This window comes from Falco naumanni, chromosome 5 (genome assembly GCF_017639655.2).
Source record: "Falco naumanni isolate bFalNau1 chromosome 5, bFalNau1.pat, whole genome shotgun sequence".
Classification (NCBI taxonomy): Eukaryota; Metazoa; Chordata; class Aves; order Falconiformes; family Falconidae; genus Falco; species Falco naumanni.
This window is the reverse complement of record NC_054058.1, coordinates 74,938,174-74,955,183: the sequence shown is the minus strand read 5'-3', so window position 1 is coordinate 74,955,183 and position 17,010 is coordinate 74,938,174. Positions and strand designations below refer to the sequence as shown.

General features: G+C 39.5%; 1 protein-coding gene across 9 annotated transcripts in view; it reads right to left on the bottom strand.

Moving 5' to 3' along the window:
• MAGI2 (membrane associated guanylate kinase, WW and PDZ domain containing 2) overlaps positions 1-17,010 on the bottom strand; it is a 754,276-nt gene that overhangs the window by 645,170 nt on the left and 92,096 nt on the right. The window lies entirely within an intron of this gene.

Here is a 17,010-nt window from a genome sequence, read left to right as displayed (position 1 = left end):
TGTCTATTTCTTTGCCAAAAACATACATGTGCACACGCGCTCATACAACTACATGGTTTAGAGTTTCACTCCTAACAGAGATGCTGCTATTTACTAAGTATTATTCGTTGCACTGACTTTTTTTGTGGGGGTACACACATTGCTGGTTTCTCCCTAGTGCTCTTTACCTTATCACCAATTTGAATAGAAATAGAGCATCTGCATTTGACATTACAGTGCATTAGGAAGTTTAAGCCTCTGAAAAGCCCCATTAAGTAAATACTGCTTGTGTTTACAGAAGTTAGGAATACACACAAGAGTCCCGGTGGATCACAACCTCCATGAGGTATGCTTGAGAGCTTATCAGTATCTTCTTCCTCTGTCTACAGCAAAACTGTAAGGCTAAGGAATGAAATTCTTCAATTATTTACACATTTAAACTATTTAATCTTTGGTCACCTGGCACTACCCTAGGCCTTCATCTCCCTCCCTCTGCAGGAGTAAACAATATCACTTCATTAACACATTTCCTTTTTATCATACAGCTGTCATCTGCAGCTATGTAGAAAAATCTGCCATTTCTACTCCCAATATATAATTTAGAGCATTGTCAAAAACATCACCCAAGAACAAAAGACATTTACTGATGTGGAATGTCTGCAGGGCTTGTGGATTTGGACTCTTCCCAACATTCCTCCCTGCCCCCCCTTCTCTGATTTTAAGCAGTTTTGGTTTGGTTGGTTTGGGTTTTTTTAAGCAAAACATTTACACCCTATTTCCCAAACCACACAGTTGTGATAACTTTAAAATCTTTATTCCCCTTCCCCTCCTCTAAAAAAGGAGAAAGAGCCACAGCTGTGCCAGATTTCAGAGGAATTTGGAGACTTCTTAAAAAAAAAAATCAAATTTCACAGAAATGTTTACATTCATCTGTCCAAGCCAGGTGTATATTGGAGCCAATCACCAAAACTGCTTAGATACAGTCAGATTACCATTCCACAGCTAAAAATCTTTTCTTTAATGGGGGGAGAGAGGGATTAGTCTCCTCACCAGTTAATCCTTTAATTTCCCTTTTACCTCAAGGGACATGGTTTCTTGTTTCAGTTTAATATGACACATGGAAGTAAGCTCGTGAAGTGTACTCTTCTACTTTTCTTGCAAACTGAATATGGCATAAGAGATGTGTAGTAGCAAGTTACCCTGGAGCTGGAGAAGGCACTTCTGCTTCCAGTTTCCTCCTCTTCAAGACCTGAGATCTTCTAAGAATTGTCCTTCTAGACCTGGCCCTTTCAGCAAAGGTTTTACTGTAACTACCTGACCCCAGCTAATTCTTCCCAGCTCTCACCCACAACTGAATTCATATAGTCCGGCTGAAGCTTTTTCTGCCTTACACAAACAATCTAGAGAAACTGGCTGAAGCTGTGATGGCAACAGCAGCAGCAGCGGTTCTTCTCATCCTTTTGTAACACACGTTACATGCAGCGTTAGTCCTGACACAGAATTAATTCTTCAGTGAAATTACTAAAACTTAACAGAAATCAAAAACACCACCCACTGCGCATCCCATCAATTACTACAGCTCTAAAATATTCTTATTTACTACACCACCTTTGCTCACAAGATAAAAGCATACCTTAAGTCAAAGCTACTCCAACTGAGGAATCTGTTTCAGGTCTTTACTGGGTATTATATTTAAAAGAAACTTCCAGGTGACAAGCTTATTATAACAAGTAGTTATGAAAACTTAATAGGTTTTACATAAGAATTTTAATTAGGCTCTAGTACTGTGATGACAAAAACACAAGTAATGCAACCCTGAAATATCTTCAATATGCTGTCATATTTTTGCCAAATTTCAGGGAAATCTTTGCAGTGAGAGGCTGTAGCTGTATTTGACATCAGTGAAGATGTTCATTTCATCATTCTCAGCAATTTCCATTGCATCCAGCCGCCACTCATTCATTCATTCATTGTGGTTCTGCAGGCTTGTAGAAAGGAATAAGCCAGCTTACAAACCTTCTGCTTTGCATAAGTCACTTTCTAATTTCCAGATCAACACATGGGATCTCTCAGTTATGAACATTACATGTTCTGACTAACCTGCCTGCCATGTCAGCCAGACGAGCCTCCCACTGTGTAACAGGTTCAGAGCATGCTGCCACCCATGCTGGGTGCAGTTGGGATCCGTGCTCATGACAGTCCACCACTGCGTCTTCCCACGAGCCACATAAAATGCTTGGCATGCTAAATATACTTCCCTGGCTCCAGCCTGGCTTCCTTGGGATGACAACCCAAAAGAAAATGATAAAACAAAAATAAGGCATGTGTATGTGAAGGATTTGGGGAATATGGAGAAGAACCTGAAAAAGCTCAAACTCAGTTTTCACAGAGCTTTACTCCACCCCCACCCATAGGATTTTTGTGCAACTACAAAGGAAGCAAAACTAGAGCCAAAACTTGAAGAGCTGATGCTGCTTAACAGAGATTGATGTTTTCCTAAGTATTCTGGCATGAAAGCAGGTAATACTGCTTTTGCTTCCCTGAAGCATGACAGATTCAGCTGGTTCAGTCCTACAACTTTTACTCAGGAATGATTTCCCATCACATCTGTGGGAGCCATGTCTGATTTGGACTCCAGGATTTTAACAATACGTTTGTATTCAGTGTGCAAAGAGAATCTGGAATCAATTAAATCTGTAAAACAAAAATGGACCAACACTGAGGAAGATCCAACAGCTCAGTCATGCCTGGCAGTCTCCCCTTCCAGAAGCATGTGGCCTAATTACAATTCTAATAAAATGAAACACGAATATTCCATTATGAAGCACTTCAATAACAAAAAAAAAAAAACCAAAAAGCACACACATTCTTCCTGAAAGCAGTTGTGCTCCTCCAGCCTGCCTTGTTTTATATTTAATGTCTCCCAACCAAACCTACTTGAGGAAGGTCAGGATTGCAACTGCAGAGACAATAACACTGTCAGACCGACACCTTCATTTCATTACAAAGCTCACATGCAGATTTTCATTTTGGAAAGCAGTCTGGGCCTTTTAAAACTTATTATAAGCAAATACACGAGTCACAATCAAAAGTTCACAGGATTCAGTGCTCGCTTTCTTTGAAGTACTGGGCAGTCAGATAATGAACTATTTTACTAACTTTAAAAAGCATTAGCATGAAGTAGGAAACACGCCGCCCCAAAATGTGCTTATTTATGCTTTTCTCAGCAAGCAAAACGTAAACTGTTAACTAATATTACAACTTCACAGTTATCCCCATAGAACTGGTTTATTCTTCATCATTTCTTTTTAGACATGGCAACTATAAAGCAATCTCTCATTTGGAACAGAGCACTTTCAAATTTTCCACGAAGAAGTATTTTTAAAAGAAATTCATTCTATGTATATATGCAGACTTCTTTGAAACAGCTTGGGGTTATATATTAGTAGACCTTAACTCATGCAAAAAGAAGAGCTCAGCAGCACCATTGCAGCTTTTGGTGAACCAGACACAGGGCTGAGGGGAAGAACCAGCCTGCTGAACGTCAGTGCCCCAGCCACGGGTACAGCCCTGCTCCAGAGGGCTCTGCTACGTGGGGCCAAGCTCGCTGCCTTGGCGGAGTCCAGGAGCTACAGAGATGGAACAACAACATCAAAGATGTTCAGTGCTTCACATCTTGCCCATAATATCCTGTACGTGTGTTTCAGTGGGAACAGCTGAGCACACATCCAGCGGATTAGGGCCGGCACTAGCAATCAGCAAGCAGACAAGCGTGGGAAGCAAAAGAGCAGCAGCTCTCTGCCTGACCGGGACACCTGGAAATGTCAGATAGAGACCTCTGTCAACACATCGTACTCCTATACTCACTCCAGCCAAGAGAGAGGATGAGACAAGGGCAAAGCAATACAATTCTGACAGACCTAACAAATCGGCAGCCAGGTACTTGGATACGCATGCCCCGATGTGCTCAGACAGCAAGGATCAGGGGAAACCGCCCTGCAAAGCCAACACAAATGCCAGGGAAGGATCAACAGCTCCACGCAAGTGCAAAGTGGATTTCGGAAAAGCCAAAACTATTGGCTTGATCCAGTGTGGCACAGAAGAGACTGCAGTACGGAGCGATAGACTGTAGGAGTTCGATGCTATTTGTTCTTCATTCAGTAAGATGTTCCCCAAAACAGAGGAAGAGAAAAAAAAAGTGTCTGAACAACAACATTTTGGTTTAGAGCTATGCAAGTGTGGGGGACTTTTCCTTTTATAGGAAAAGTCTTACAGGATCCAGAAATATACCAGAAGTCCTATAAATATATATTTCCCTAACTATGTTTTATTAAAAGCAAAGAAATAAAATTTCGATGAAGTATTAAAAAGCTTTTGCCGCTCTTCTCTTCCTTCTGCTTGTCTGATGTGTGCGTCTATTAAAGCTTCAGTGACAACTATTCCAACCCAGTTACAGAATAGTAGAGAAATAGGCCTAGCAATAAATCCAGCCTTTACAGATAAGGGCTCACTGAAGTGACAGTTTCTTACAAATTTGACATTTTCCCATTGTTATTGGGGTGGTCAGCTTACACCCACCATCAATGGATAGAAGTAGCAGTGATTCTAATGTCCTGTAGCATGAGGTATTAGTCAGTAAGCAAGTAAAAAAAAAAATAGTTTGCTTTTCCTTTTGGAAAAAGGAAAAAGCAAGACAGATGAAACAAAATTGCACTGTCAAGAATTACAGAGTTTAAAAATCAATCCATCACCTTCAGGAACACTCCAGAAAGTATTTGTTACTACAGAAGCGGGTTTGGTTTTGTTTTTCTCTGTTCTCTCCTGCTGTGCATTTAATGCCGTAATGTTTCCTGCATTTGTCTTGTCAAATGGGACATCCTTAAACTAAATATACTAGAATTGTATCTGTACAGCATATATGTGTGTTGACACAAATGTGCACCAAAATAAGGCTTTTTCTATATGACATCACATGTCCTAGAAAAGGCCCTATTCCAGGCCCTTCAGCAGGACAATGTACGTTGACAGCTACAGCCCAAGTTCCGCAGCAGCCTCCTGCTGTGAGAATGGGAGGGTTGGCATAGAGACCCAAACGCCGTGCACACCTGCAGAAGTCTGCCCCAGACATGTAATCCTGTGACCTCCGATTGTTCTTTCCCTGTCCTGAAGCCCAACTGCATGAATCTGGCATCCTCTCTTTACAAGTCTGGAAGCAAGTTGGCTTTTTCTTAACACACACAAACACGTTCTCCTCAGGTAATGATTTACTTGCTGGTGAGCTCAAAATTTATTCTTTGGACAAGTCTTGGTATCTTTATCCTGGGAAAGCTCATCTTGGTAAAAGTGAAAATAGCTAAAGAGGTTGCAAGGTACACTTTACCATTTCCTCATTGCTAATTTTTCTTCTAGATTAAAAATCTGCAATATTGTTACAGCTTCCTATAGGGTACGTACAAATTAAGGAGTACTATTCAGTTATACATTTTGTGTAGCAGGCTCAGCAGATGCACTTAAAAATAGCCTTGATTATCACCCTCATCATAAATAACACCATTTGTAGCATCTCTGTCATGCACCATGCAGCCAAACAAAATCACAGATTACTTATTTCTGTTTCTGCAGTAGTTCACTTAAATCCTAGTCCTGTTTAAGGGGTGTCATTAGAGCTAACTTCACTCATTGTCTGCTATTGTAACAGTGCTCCAAATCCACAGTTTCATCACACTCCAGTGTACCTTAGGAAGGGGAAAGATGCTTATTTGATCTCTTGGTCTAATGTTACACCTAGTTTAAAGTCTCTTCAAACAACTCATTGGAATTGGGCAAACATTGCCATGAGCTATCAGCACAGAGCAAAGCCCAGAAAAGCCCTGAAGGATCAGGGCTCTATCTGTTGTACTCCTTTTCTAATCCATTCTTTGGGAACAGAGGATGGTAAAGTCATCTCCGAGTCCCCAGTTACCTACACCATGAAGAAAATAGCAGTGAAAACATATTTTGCATCTCAGAACTTGGTGACTTTTTCCTCTCCTCACTGACTTTACAGAATCTCCTAGTCAAGTTACAGTACGCAGAGGTCTGATTCCCATCCCTCTCCTTCTCCATCTCTTGCATTTTGTTTCTTCAACTTGAATGGTCTACTAGTGGTAACAGAAGGCATCATCACTTTCTCTATTACATTCTTAACTTCAAATGGTGTTAAAATTCTGGCCTCTGAATGTCTTGTGTCAGAAAAGCTGGAGATTTGTAGTTTTTTGGCTTTGTCCCTGGTGCAAATACTCAAGGAATACTCACCATAAAGTAACATTTCCACAAAGCACCCTCCATACACTGCTAAACACAAAACTGACTCACAGCCCAAAATTTAAGTCTCTGGAAAGGACACCTCAAAGACAATGATTAATAAATGCTATTAAAAAAACAGTGGGGAGCCAAAAAGATCTATCAGGAGTCTTATTTAAAAATATTTATCAAAATACTAAAATTGGGTACTTGATGAAAATATTCTAATTCAAGCTATCTAGGGTTTGCTGAGAACAAACTAAAAATCTCACTGACCTTCCTCAAGGTTAACAACCCTCCTTTGTTTACATTTGCTGCACATCCCTTTTATATCATTATGTTGTTCCTTCTTTTATAATAAACAAAAAAAGAACCAAGGGGGAACCCTGCCCCACCCCAAAAAAACGAACACACAACACAGCAAAGAGCAGTGGGCTCTTAATCCATTCATTGAAGTGCAACACATGCAAACTTCAAATCATCAACTTCAAATCCATGGTTGGACTCTATGATCTTAAAGGTCTTCTCAAACCCAAGTGATTTTGTGTACTTAGTACACGCTAAATAGCCATTTCTAATACTGCTAAGCTTAAATTATCATTACTCCCCGTACAAGAGGAGCAGATCAAGTATTCCCCTACCTACTATCCTACAGATGATTTATACATATTTGAAGAAAAATGATACCACAACGATCCAATCTCTTTCCATGGCTGTAAAATGACTGCACAAAGTTCAAGGTGGAAAAGTACCAGTTCCTTCGGGATCAAAAGGTTCACAAACCCACCTTATAAGGTCATCCACAAAGTTTTTCTCTTCTGGATGATTTCACTTGAGTAACAGCATGACAGCAGACTCAATCTGGATAAATGCTTCCAAAATAAAGGCAACATGAAAGCACTAATTCCATGGGTAATTCATAAATGACAAATCTCTTTTTACTTCACTACAAGGCTGTAAAATTGCATAATAAGGAAATTATTTTCTGTGTCTTTTCTCCCTCCTATGCCATTCTTGATAACTAGATTTGATGCCAGACTTCACAGGACAGGACCAGGAAAACTGGTGGAGGTTACTCATTTTTTCCATTTGTCTGCATGTGTTTATTGCCTGGGATTAAGAGCAACGGTTTTCTCCTTGAATTTACTATGGAGAAAGTAGGTAAAAATCTAAGATAAAGGGGGTGGTAGGAGAAGGGACTCACTCTGTCTCAGTTTTGGAAAAATAGAGTATATTAGTTATTAAATGGGCTCAACACTGGACATGACACTTTTCATAGTCCTTCCCAGACACCTCTACGAGCAGAGCAGAAGCCCCAAATATATTCTGTGCATTGAGTTCCCTCTCACCTATGGGCTGGCCTCACCAGCCCATGAGGAAACTACTACTGACACCAGTGCACATTCTGAAGTTTCCATTATTCTTCAGAATCCACCCAAACCTTTCCCTAAAATAGCACAAATAACAGTGGCACCTCAGGAGAGGGGCTGCCACACAACCTTCACCATCTCTCAAAACTTGTAACTGGTCCAGCCCCACGTGGATCCATCCTCCAGGGTCTGGTAAGGGTATGACCTTCCTGGGACTAAGACACTTCCATCCATTCTGCCATCAGATGAACAACACTCTCTTCACTGAGCTCAATACCAGCACATGTACAGGACAACAAATTTAAAGGCCTATAAACTGAACTGTTTCACATAAGCTACCATCAGTCATATCTAACACTTTTTCTCTGGTCATGTCTTTTTTTTTTTTTTTTTTTTTTTAAGGACTTCAGGAGAAAAACTCACATTAATCATTTCTTCTGCATCATTCCCTCTCAATTACTATTTCTGCCTATGCTTTTTGCATCCTTCTATACCTGGAATTGTCCTTTTCCTCATGTACTCCACTTTCTCCAGCCTTCCTCTCTACTCACCCTCTTGCAGTGGAACCCCTTCCAAAATTAAGGTCTCTCACAAAGCTGAAAATAGGCACTATTTTATAACTGCTTCTCATCTTCCGCTTCCCTTCATCTCTACATCACCTCGAACCTGCATCACATCTAAACATGGGAGCTCTCCATGATCACTTCTGGTTATCCACACTATGCTTAAGAGGTTATCCTCTATCCCACCCCATCTTCAATCCCCACAACCATTTGCATTTACCACAGAATCTTACAAAGTGCAACAGCAGATTTTTAAAAGAAAGTGCAACCTATTTGTTGACAACTAGAATAAGATCAGCAGCATCCCTCCGTTCCTCCTATACGGGCAGCTAATAGCCCGCACCATGGAACATAAGGGTTTGAAATCTTAAAAAAACCAAACTAAAAAAGCAAACCAAAAAATATTTCCAACTAGTTTTCACAACTGTTTATTTTGGCCGAGGTCTCAACATGATGAAAAATATCCAACTCACACTCTAATACTCAGATAACAGCCACATCATTATCATTTTGTGGAATGGAATAGAATTGATAGATAGTTCAGGGGAAGAAAAGAAAAAGTAATAATCATTTTAGCCTTGCATGTTTATTCTCTAGACAAATTTACATAGCCATTACCCACGGGGTGAAAAAAATCCACTTCCCAGAGGAGTTTCATAAAAATGTTATCAGTGAACTACTGAAATCGAACTTCCATGGAAGGTTTGAGGATTGCACCGATTGTGGCAGAACAGGAGCGAGCCTAAGTTCTGCCCTTAAGAGGTCACATAAATACAATGAACAGCTGTCAGAGTGTACTAGCTGTAAATACTGTGTTTAAACCACAAATTCCTGGACAGCTGATAGTTCTTCTGTAAATGAGTGAAAGACCTCACCATGCAGTACTCTGAATTCCTGATTGCTTTAAAGTGAATTTTAACATTTACCATTCTGGAAGAAGAGAACAAAATTCACTCTTTAGCTGAAGAGCATTTTAGCTGCCATGTTTCACAGACTAAAAAACCCTGCAAGTAAGAAATAAAGGCTGCTCAAAAGGAAAAGAAAAAACCTCAGAACCATCTGAATCCATGCACAGACTGGCCCGTCATCCTTAAAACAAGACATTTGCTGGAGTTTGGCAGGCGAACAAAACAAACACAAGTCTGGCAGAAGCAACCCACTTGGGAGAATAAGGAATAAAATATGATTGCTCGTTCTGGTAGAGGTGGGGAGGGGCAGGTTTATAGCATGTGAATTTTGTAACTGACCCACAGAGTAGGGTAAAAGTGAAAACATTTGCAGACATGAAATGAAATACATTAAAATAAGTAGGAGAAAGATACGCTCAAGTCAAATTGGATTCTGTTAAGTGAGAAAAAGTTACCCCCATCTGGCCCAATGATGGGAAGTTTTTTATGCATTTAAGAATCACAGTTCAGAATAATCAAGAAAGAGTCGAGTGATTGAGCTATGCATCACTAAGTCCTTTTCCTCAGTTTAATCTGTTTAAAAAGGAATGGAATAAAGCATCTACCTGGTAGTGTACATAGCATAAACGTATGCATATTTTGAAACCTAAGAGAGGTCAAAATCAAACCTAAAATTTTAAAACATCTGAATTTGCTGAAAATTAATATTATTAGATTCTTTGAAAATCTATGCTGGATATTCTATGAATACTGACTCCATCACATTGTTTCAAGAAAAAAATAGGTACAGAACAAAAATTCCATTTCAGCAAGGTGTCTGAGCACATCATTAAGCAAAAGTCACAATTTCTCCTTTGACGGAAGGATAGGTAGAAAATACAATTAATGTAACCTACATGTATCTAAAACCCTCAGATTTTCTCCTTAGCCTAATCAGCATTTCTTTTTTTCCCTACCGTCAGCACACGAGTAGATGACTGTGGGTAGGATAAGCTACAAAACTATCATTCATGAACTTTCTATATACCCATCTATTTGTACAATTATTTGCTTCAGTTCTGGAAAGACTGAAGGATATTCTGTATTCTCTAGGTTCAATGCGACTTAGGAAGATGCTATTGATTACTCTTGCATAGCAGCCTAAAGGCCAAAGGCTGCTTAATTTGGAAAAAAATACCTACACTTCAGTAATAATACAATAATGGGAAGGGGCTACAGGATGTCCACAAGATGTAACACTGGTGCCTTTACAGCCATGAGCTGTACTAGATTCTGTAGTACATACTAGACCTTTAACCTGCAATAAAGAGTGCTTGTTCATCAACTTGTATTTTTCACTTAAACAATTTATTATTTCTTCAGTAAATGGAAACCATCACTCAAATTTAAAATAAGCTGCAAAAGAATGATCACTAATTTTGAGAAACTAGGTAAGAAAATAATTTTCGTAAGTATAAAACTATTTAAATCACGTTATTCCTTAAGAAAGCTCTCTCTGGTCATGTTTCTAATGGAAAAAGAATTTAAGTAAATTTCTTCCCAAGCAAAAATTCTAATTGCTCAGTTTACATAAGATTTTGGATACCATCTCACAAGATATTTATACGTTTACAAAGTACATATTCTCAACTTTAAATATTCCAGCTAATTGATTCTGTTGTGCCTCTTTTAATTCAGGCTACTTTAAATGGAACAATATGAAACAAAGAAAAAACTTTTAATATGTTGCTTTGAAACCCACTCCCAAAGGAAAAAAAATATTAGAAATAGAAACAAATCTTTAATGCTACATACATGGAACAGGGTAGCAAGTGAAATATTTCATCAGTGGAAAAGGGTTATTTTTAATTGAAAGAAAGTAGCAACCACTTGGCATGACACAAAAGAGCATCAGAAAAGACAATCAAAAGGAGACACTAAAAGTGACTGACCAAAGCGTTAACAAAGCCACGCAGCACTGCTCTGTGGCCATACAAATAATCTGGAATATCTGGCATATATAAGCACAAGAAGTGCTGACCTGGACAGATAAAGCCTTTTCTTTCATCATGTTATTAGCTTCTCCCCTAGGTCTCCTGTGTGCCTTGTTTTGTCACAGAAGTGGCAGGGGTATTATAGCAAATATTGGCTTAGTTACTGTATTTAAAAAAAACACCACACACAAAACCAAACCACGACACAATCAAAAAAACCCACCCCAAAATCCCAGTGTTCCTTCTAGACCATCAGGGCCTGGAAGAAAACAGGTCTTCAGATAACTGAAGGGAAAAATAAAACCACCTAAGAAAAGTCTTTTTCTTAGAAGGCTTCTGCTCTTACTGACTCCCCATTTGCTAACTTGTTTCAGGAAAAAGTGTGCATGTTCCCACTATTATTTTTTTTTTTTTTAAATTACTTCATGCCCATAGCAGTTAGTAGAAATACTACTAATAATGTTGTTTGCTGTGATTAGAATGATACATAACTGTACTAATTTAATGGTGCTTCCTACAGAGAGTTTTCATATTTTGTATTTAATGGAAACATCAATGCTAAATTATTTTGGCTCCTTTTATACTCTATACTGCAGCAAAATCACTGCATGTGAACATTCGTTCTCTGTTCTGGAACCGTTAGATACAAACCCTTGCAAGGGAAACAAAGTCAGAAAGTCAGTCTAGACTCTGGTCTATGATTATCTGGAAGCTAAAGTAACATACATTTTGGCTTGGAAGAATAAACTGCTCAGAAATGAAGCATTAGGATAGCTGGTGATGAGCAGGTTTACTGGCGTTGTTTTGTAAAGAAACGCGTGTTCTGCATAAGCAATAAGGGTGGTATTTGCTAATGCATATCGTTAAGAGCGAGTAAATGAAATCAGAAATTACACATCTCTGAAGTAAAATTTGGAGTTGAACAACACTCAAGTGACTAATTTGTAAATGCATATATGTAAGTATTTAAGCTCATGCAAACTGCTAGGAAAATTAGGGACACAAAACATTTGTTGACAGGGCCAAGAAATGCTCCCTTTCACCCTGCCAATGGAGGCACCAGTAAATGCTCAAACAGAAAAAAGGCAGCAGCTGTCTCCTCTCATGACTAAAGCCCTGGCAGATCCTTTACTGGTTTGGACTGATGCTAAACTAGCCATTTTGCAGTCTGCATCTCTTATCCTTCTATGCCCAACCTTCAAGTACTTTGTGGGATATCAGACAAGGTCCTGGTGTGGCACCAACTGAGATCTGGACAGAACTGATTAGGCTCCCACAGTGTTAGACCTTCATAAAGGCAGATGAGTAGCTATAGAGCTGGGAATGGTCAAAATATAAAACAGCTAGGTCACAAGCATTTCTGAAACCTCATATTAAGAAATCACTACACTAGAACACAGCCCACTTCCACATCCTTATTTATATTCTATCCTCCTTTCAAAAAATTTCTTTGCATAAAGGAAGATAGGTCAACTCCTTTGAAAAGTCATGATACACAAAGGCATTCAAGAAACCTGGGTGTATGGTGATACTATCACAGGTTCCCAATAGAGAACACATTTTGTTTGCCCTAAGAAAGTATATGAGCATTGGGCGATAGAATGAGTAGATTTTTATAGTTTTTTGGTGTAGTTTTATTTTTCTTTTAATCACTAGCTCATTAGCTTGTTGGTCTAGATTAAAGTATATCAATGTCAACATTTAAACCCTTTAATGCTAAAGGTCATCTTTGAGTTTATATAAACATTTATATTTGACAACAAAAGAGCACACAAGTGTTTACCAAAAGCACACGTGAGCAGGCCCCCAAGATGTGAAGTCCTCACAACACCCCTTTCTGGGTGCACAGGACGGCCAACACATGGCCAGTCTCCTAGGGCATCTGCAATTGTTTCCTCTAATAGACAAAGTTTTTCTGATCCCAAGCAACCAAAACCAGTTCTGACACGTTAACTCTTATTCCGAAGCTTTTTAGAATCAATATTCCAATAGTCTCCTTCGAACATTTAGGAGGAGATTTAAACCTCTGTGGCAAAACTAAAGTTTTAGAAGTACTTTGCTTCATGGCTAGTTAATTGCACACTCTAAACAATAATGCTCTACTATATTTTCATTTGAAAAGCAAGTTTTAAAGTACACTTATGGGAGCATTATTTTAAAATAATGTCTTTGTGAAATTATCTGTTTTCTTTGGTATTTAGAAGATGACACTTGAACAATTTTAAGAGACTTGTATTCTACCTCACTTCAGAGCCACCTCAGCACTGAAATCAGAAGAGAAATGCAAATTTTATTTTCTATCATTTTAGCACTTCAAAATACTATGCCTGCATATTCTAAAATATGAATGAAGTGGCACAAAAAGTAAAATTTGAAGTAGATTTTAGATCCGTTTTAAGAAATAAGAACCAATCTCTCCTGATTTTCTAATCAATGCTGTATTTCCACTGCTACATACATGGCAATAAAATTGTCAAAATACCATCTAGGAATGATTTAGATAACTTTTTAATGTGTTTGCCCATTTACTTCAGTATAGAAATGCAAAATACAGCCCTTAAAAGAAAAATAATCCAGAAAAATACTAATCTTCAAGTAACCAAAGAAAACACGTAAGCATCAGAAAGGCATTACCTCAAATTGGCAATACAGCATCATCCAGATACATAGAATCCGTCTCCAAACAAGCCACCTCTAGGCTTGAATTATAAAAGCCACTCCAGTGACAGCCTGCATACATTTATGCTGGGGCATGTGGGAATACACATCTGAAGTCAGGAATTTTTATTCCTATTATCTCAAATTCCCAATTTACTCTAACACGTCAGGAGGAAAGCTGGGCTGGCTGAGTCTAGCAAGGTCCATGTGTCTTTCCTGGGGGGGGGCTGGCAGGGGCAGAACAAAAAGCTAACCTTCCCAACAGTTTGTAGGCAACTTATTTACTGTTGTTAGGTGTCCTGCAAAGCAAGCCACGTCCAGAGCTCAGATGGGTCCACCAGCATAAATTAGTTCTGTCACAGCCCAGCATTGCCACCACTACTTTGCCTCCAGCTTTGGAGCTACTGTCCCTGCGCTGCACTGTAGCATTTAGGTGCATCATTCATGGAAAAAGTGAAGAGACAGCACTAGGACAGTAAAATGACAGTACTTTCTCCTACTAGGAGGAAAGTTCTGCTCCACTTCCTCCAGAAAATGCCCGATACCAAGGTTTCATAACTACCTTCTTGGGACCTTTTGTAGCACCATTTCAACTGCAAGTGAAACAGCTATTTGATAGCACACTTTCCATACCCACATATATTTTTCCCCTTAACTCTCACTCTTTCTGGAACATAGTTGTGTGCATTAAAACTAAGGAATGCATCTCCTCTTTGAACTTTTGTGTTTCTAGCTCCTCATCCACAAAAAAATTCAAGCGGGCAATAAACTTTTCTCCCTCCATGCCATTACTCGTAATGGTAATCTGTTCGAGAAATTGCTACTGCTGAAGTCACACTAGCCGGCTCATTTGCAGCAAGGCAGTCATATTTAAACATAAAATGCAGTAGAATGCAACCTCTTGAGACAGTACCATATTAAAGCTATAATAAAGGCCTCGAGTTTTTCCATTAGAAGTACAGTGACTCTCTCCACTCAATTCAATGCAATCTGGAGTGGATCTAAGCTACTCTTTTTAAACACAAGGTCAAACTTTCATCATGTGCCCAGGGAGAAGCCTAGTAATTCTACCCCGAGTCTCCTTTCTGCTGGGCATTAACCGTTTTTTACACTCTGTTCATCTTGAAAGATTGCAGCTGTACAGTTATAAGAAACCGCTTTTCTTAAGAAAAATAAAGAACACATTCTAATCAGAAAAAAACTAAGCCTATAGAAAGCTGTATAGTTTTGAATGCTTACTTTATTTACTTATCCCGGTCAAAACCTGTACGCAAGTTAAGCAAGTTATGGCTCTTTCTCCCCCCTTTGCTTTGAAGCAAATAAAAGAATGCTATTAGAAGGGGGGGGGGTGGGGAGGAGGACACGGGATGACCACAAAACCCAAACAAAACCCAAACCAACCACAATTCACTATCATAGTTTTTGCTACAGTGCTGTAATGGCATCTTATTTTTGTTTAGAAAATTTCTGTTGAAGCCTAGGAGCCATTGCTTAGTGCGGAAATCAGGCATTGCTGTACTTCTGCTATTCTGCCTTCCAGAACGGTATTGTTCAGCTGACATTCATAAGGAATGTAAGTCAAAAGACAGACATTTCTTGCTTCGGACCTGAACTTCTATGCAAGGTACAGGTGAACCTGAACAGAATAGCAGGGAAAGGAAGATAACTTCTGTCTCGAGCTAGAGAAGCTACCTAATGACTGGTGACCTACTCAACTGGGCCAAAGTACAATGACGTTGATGCACGAAGGGAAAAGCATACTTCCTAAAGTCACAAAAAGCTTTATTTCCTAAGCTAACAGATGAGTCACAAAGGAGCTGTATGTTAAATGCTCACTTGGCTTCCCTATGTTTTCACTTCAAACAACCACGACAAGCTGTGTCAATCAGCTCTGACCCAGTGGGTCAGGGCACGGAAGTTAATTTCAGCAGGTTCAGGTTCCACTGACACACCATCTGATTTTCACTTTTGCCGGAGAACTACCTTTTCCTTTACGCAAAGGATATTTGCAAGAAGAGAACAAATAAAAGGCCAATTCATGTCCTGTCTAGTTTATATTAAAAAGAAAAATGTCATAAACTTATTAACGTCTATGAAGGTGTTTCTAAATCACAGCAAGCCAAAATGTTTGCATACAGGAACAGATGTAGAGTATGAAGATGTAGGGTAGTAATGACACGGAGGGGGGGGGGAAGGGAAATCACAGGAATAACCCATGTACTTTCAGACAGACAAAAAAAAAAAAAAGGCAGAGGGGAAGGAGATTACAATTTGTCCTCGCTAGGTGACTATGGAAGGAATGCTAAATTTATGTGAAAGTAGTTCTTGTCTTATAGAGGCTACCAGGCCAAGAAAGCACTGAGCAACTGCAGCAGCGTTCCAAATAAGTCTGGAGATACTGGAGGTTCCCATACCTTGGGCTGCAGGCAAAATAAGGCAGGCAGATGCATAGCATCCACTTACAGTATGCATAATGCTGGACCTCCTAAGAGAACAGAGTAGACACACAACTCCTCTCTTCTTTTTCAGACCTTGGAAACTCATAAATTGGGTTGCAAAAAGCTCCAAGTTTCTCCACTGACACCAACGACAACCTGCTAGCTCCTCTCTAATTGCAGCTGGTAAGTTCAGTTAGAAGTTATAGAAAAACAATTTCAGGAAAGCATTTTAATAGATCTTGGTTTAATCAATGCAAGTATTTTCCACGGTGCAAAACAAATGGGAAGGTGGTCTAGCCCAAAACTAATAGAAGCTATCACAAGAATCTTGGCTTTCAGGGGTATCCAACATAACCAAATGACTGAGAAGCTCTGCCTCAGCACATGCAAATATTGCTGAGGGACACTGGATGCATCTATATTAGCAATTTTAATGCACTGAAGGCATTCATTTTACAGGAAAAAAGAGTTTGTCTTGCATCTATATCCTGTGTCACGTGGTTTGTACTCAAGCACCCTTGACATACTTTATCTCCTCACAGAACTCGGGCTGAAGTCACATAGGAGACTGCATCCAGAACACCCAGGCTGTCTCTCTCCTTTACCACATCAAGGCCATCCCACCCAGTCTCTCTACCCTCTCATGTTTTTCTCCAGCTGCAGTATAGTCTCCTCATGCAATCCAGCTCCTCACTGGATTTCACTTCATCATGGCCTTCCTTCAAGACCACCAGTTCAGCCCCCATCCTTTGCTCACCCAGAACTTCCTTCTACGATCCTCATCTAATCTCAGCCCTGCTCCCACTCTTGGTTATCCATGCAGACAAACACAACTTACC